Here is a 5,004-nt window from a genome sequence, read left to right on the forward strand (position 1 = left end):
TAGCGAGAGAAAAAAAATCCACCTTAATTGTATTTGTAAATTTAAAAATAATAAAAAAAGTTGTAAATTCTTGTTTTAAAAGAATAAATGATAACTTTGGATTTGATTAAAGATAAGTATTACATTAAAAAAAACTCTTAAAAAAAAAAACTCTTTAAAAAAACAAAAGCTTCCAAAAAGGAATTTTAAAGAACTATAAAAGATTTTTTTTTTATATGATAAATTTGTTTTTCTTAAAAGTATTTATTGAAGATAAGGAAAGAGAAGGAAGACTACATCCTAAATTTTTAAAAAATACTAACAACTTAGAGAAAAAAAAGAAAGCTATAGGAGAAGGCAGAGAGGAAACTCCAGTTAGAGTCAAAGATGTTACAACAGGGTAGGAAAAAATGAAGAATGGACAGACAAAAGTCTTCGTAACTAGTAGCCAATGCCTATGCTGACATCAAAATGATAATATACTATTTTTAATAATTAAATTAAAAATCATTTTAGAACTGTATCTTAAATTTAAAAGTAATTAAAGATTTTCATTTTGATGCCGGCCTAACTAGCAAGGACAAAGAGGAATCTAATGAATAATAGCTAAGCAAAAAGAGATAGAAGTAACACACAAAATGTTGGAAGAAGGGATTAAGTGGCCCAAGGTATGCAACAATGGTAATGGAGAATAATGTCTCACACAATAGTAGAGAGGAGGATTGTGGTACACAATAAAGGATTAATCCAAATAGAAGGCAAAAAAAATGCATGTAGGATGGGAGAGTGCAGGGAGGAAGAGAGAGCAGAATAGTAATGATATCCCAAACACATGTAGATCTGAAATGAATGCAAAGGTGAGAGATGTTCTTTGATACTAGACTTAGATGAGTGCAGAAGACCATTACAACAAAAATCTAAACATAGCAATTGCAATTTATAATACAACCTTCACGAGAGATGTGTTGAAAATGTAGATAGAGGTGAAAAAGGTAAGAGAGGTTTGATAGGGAGCTTGATACACTAAGATTGAGGATGGTGCTTGAAAAAAAAACAACAAACAAGATAAAATAAGAAGACCTTAACACAATGGTTGCATTGAAGCAAGGGCAAAAGAATGAGGATGAGTGCATTGAAGGATGGAAGAAAGAAAAAAATGAAGCCACTCAATACAATCAAATCAAATGCACCAGCAAAGGGAACACAAGCAGAGATGTAATGATTAATTAGAGATTTAATAACATATGAAAGTGAATAATAATAAGTTAAAATGCTATTATTATGAAAAGATTAATAAGATAGAAATAAGATTAAAATAATAAAGTTGTAGTAAATTAAAAATTGAGGAGCAATACAAGGAAAATATTATTTAATGAAACCTTGGAACAAATATTAGTATATTAATCCTACAGGAGAAATTGTGACGAAAATGACAATGTCATAAAAAATATGGAAAACTTTTTGATAATAAATAAAATACTATAATAATATTAGTGTTTAAGTGTCTCTTGTTTTGGTTGGAAGCCTTCCAAAACAAGAGGGAACAAAAGTTGCAAGAAAATAACCCTTTGGTGGCAAGCCTTCTAAAGGGGATTGCATAAACAATGAATAGAGTACAATAAAGCCACATATGCAAGATGTTAGAATGAGCTTTAAAATGCAAAGAACTCCTCTCAAGAAACATCTCCAAATAAGGTGAGTTCCAATGAATGACAACCTTGAATGACAACCTTTAACACTAAAACTCAAAATAAGGATTATTAACCAAACTTTGATATTATGTTAGAAAAGTAATTGAGTGCAAGGAAAAAAAAATCAATCCAAGTGAGTTGAGTGAAGAAATGTTACCATGAGATAAACAACTTCTAAGAACATTCATCAATATAGAGCAACAAATAAGACAAAGAGTTTGAAAATTGAAAGCAAAAAAAACCCCTTCTAAATATCATGAATGAAGGCAAAAGCCTAGGGGGGAGAGAGAGAGAGAGAGAGAGAGAGAGAGAGAGAGAGAGAGAGAGAACAGTGGAGCAAACTAGCTCATTACAATAACATAAATGTGATAAGTAAAGAAGAATGAGAAGGAAACATTTCTTTTATAGAGATGATAAGGAGTTACATTTGTAACTCCAACTTCTATGAATGCCACATTCATAATAAGTATGTGCAAAGTGTCAAGATCCTCTTAAGGAGGACAAACTAATTTCCTTTATAAAAGGAATTAAAAAATGAGTTGTCCTCACATGTGGACTAGAGGATAAGTAAATGACATATCCTCCACATGTGTTCAAGAGGACAAATTACATATAGGGATCCTTGGAGTATCCCAAATTAAATACATCTAAGGGAAGATTAATATTTTTGATCCCTTTAACTGTGTGCTCTATTTGCAAGTTATAGAAATATCAGATCACCTCCTTTTAAACTACCCTTTTGCCCAAGATTGTTGGCATTTTGTTCTTAATAAGCTTAATTTCTATATGCCATTACCTAACTCTTTGTGGGATTTATTCTAGGCATGGCCAATATTATATTCTAAATCAATGTTTTCATGTCTTTGGAAGTGCATCCCTATATCTGTAGTATGGGCAATTTGGTGGGAAAGAAACAAGAGAATTTTTAGATAGACATCATCTCCAATCCCTCAATTTCTAGAAGGATTAGAGAGATCAATTGTTGAGCTTGTTAATGCTTCAGTAAGTAAATATAAGGGTAAACATATTTTTTCTCCTTGGGATGGCTATGTTATTCATCAGTGGAAGGGTTTATTTTTTTCTTATCTTCTTGCTCAATTGTGTCCATCCAAGATTCCTCTTATCTAAGCACAAACCAAGTGGATTCCTCTAAGTGAGGGTTATTTCAAACTCAATTTTGATGGGGCCTCTAGAGGAAATCTAGGTAACTCTGGCTATGGCAATAGTCATTAGAGACTTTAAAGGTCATGTGATTACAACAAAATCATCTCCTCCCCTTCTATGTACTAAAAACAAAGCTAAGGCCTTGGCCTTTCTTTTTTGGTTTGCAACTTGCAAAATCACTATCTATATCTATGTTACATGTTGAAGGGGATTCAACCATTATTATTAATGTGTGTATTAAATAGCAGGTATATAATTGGTCCATATAGTATATATTGCATCAAGTATGGTCTCTTCTTGATTCATCTCTAAATGTTACATTATGCATACTTATAGAGAAGGCAATCTTTTTGCTGATTGTCTGGCTAATTTGAGTACTAATGTGGTTTATATTAATTTTTTACTTTCCCCACATAACCTTCTTGATTTACCTAACTTAGTTAATGTTATGACAAAATAATATGTTTAGAATAGGGCATATGCACCGAGTTGTGGTGCCAAAAAGGTGACAAGGTTTTTTTTTCTTTTCCTAATTTCAATAGTGTGTGCTCGCTATAGTACGTACGCACTATTTGTGCAATAAAAAAAGTATATATGATGGGCTGCAGAACCATAGCCCATCATTTTTATCTTTATTTTTTGCTATTGCCACAGAGAATAGCACGTACGCGGGTCAAAAACCCAAGTTTTCACCATCATTTGCCAACATGCCTCCTCGCCAACGAAATCAAAGATAACAAGCACACCCACGGCGATGCCATAAGTGATATAAACTTAACTTTGCGTTGTTTAATATGTTTTTCATATTGTTTTGTAAGTTTTTTATATTATTTTGTAGGCTTTTTACAAATTTCATTTAGATTTATTTATTTATTTGGATTTCAATTGATTTTTTATCAGGAAATGTCCATAATCAACTGAAAAATCCACAAGAGCCTCAAAACCCTCAAAACCAAAACCCTCCTCAAGAAGAACAACAAATTCCACAACCTGAACCAATTGCAAGACCTCTGCTAGGCACACAAGAAAATATAATAAATGAAATAGAGAGAGTCAAAACTAAATTAGAAAGACTCATTGCTCGGTTGAAAGAATTCGAACAAACCAATCCAATGAGAGCTCAATTGGCATCATCCCTCAAATCCATTAACACCCAGATAGCCTTAGTTAGTGGTCAGTTAGATATTTGGCAGGTTAAGAGGGATGAACAAAAAATATTTTATGCAAATAAATTGTCATATGAAGATGTTAAAAAAAAGAGAAATACTAAAAGGTAGTATATGTGCATTATTTAGAAAACTCGATGAGAAAAATACTGTTAGAGAGGGTACTAAACTTTTCCCCATCCATTGGTGCATACACGATGCTATTAGAAACAATTTTTGGGATAGATAGTGGATGGTTTTTGATGCCCCTCCTTGCAACAATCACGAGGTCCCCATGTATTTTTTGAAGAAATTATATTGTGAGTTTGTCCTTGGGGAGATCCCCAATTATTTTGATATATTAAACTCCTAGGGTAGAGGTGAAGGGTCATCATTTGAGAGGTCGGGAGCACGTCGTGACCCTAATGTAGTTAGGGCACCTGTGGTTAAGCCATAAGGCGAGCATGTAACTATTCCTTCAAATGTGAAGGAAAATGTAGAGGCCAACACTCTAGGGACCATTAATGATTTGAAATAGACCCTCATCCATTCCATGAGCCCATTAGTTGAGGGGGACCCTTTTGTGTAACATGGTCACATGTGCACTTCATGCAGATCCCTATGCACATTTGGCACTCATGCTGGAGATGGTGCGAATGATGAGCTTGTCACCGATTAGTTCCTGAATGACACATTTGGCATTGACATACAGGTAAATTACAATTATAATTTACTAATTTGATCACATTTCATATGTATAGTGAATGATTAATTAATTAGCATCTATTGACATTGTTCAAAATTCAGGGTCAGAGTGTTGGTGGGCCTAACAGTGATCCTCCAGGCCCATTTTTTGTCCCTTCCACGAGTCTTGAGGTATGTATCAATTTAATCATTTTAATTAATACATATATTTATTACATAATCATATTAAGGATTGACAAAAAAAATTATGCATGTGCATCAGTTCTCCACAGGACCCTCAACCTTTACCACAGACTCGGAGCATGGACATTGTATGAGCT

This window comes from Cupressus sempervirens, chromosome 6, assembly GCF_028749045.1.
Source record: "Cupressus sempervirens isolate cs-2001-9-10 chromosome 6, ASM2874904v1, whole genome shotgun sequence".
In the NCBI taxonomy this organism is placed as follows: Eukaryota; Viridiplantae; Streptophyta; class Pinopsida; order Cupressales; family Cupressaceae; genus Cupressus; species Cupressus sempervirens.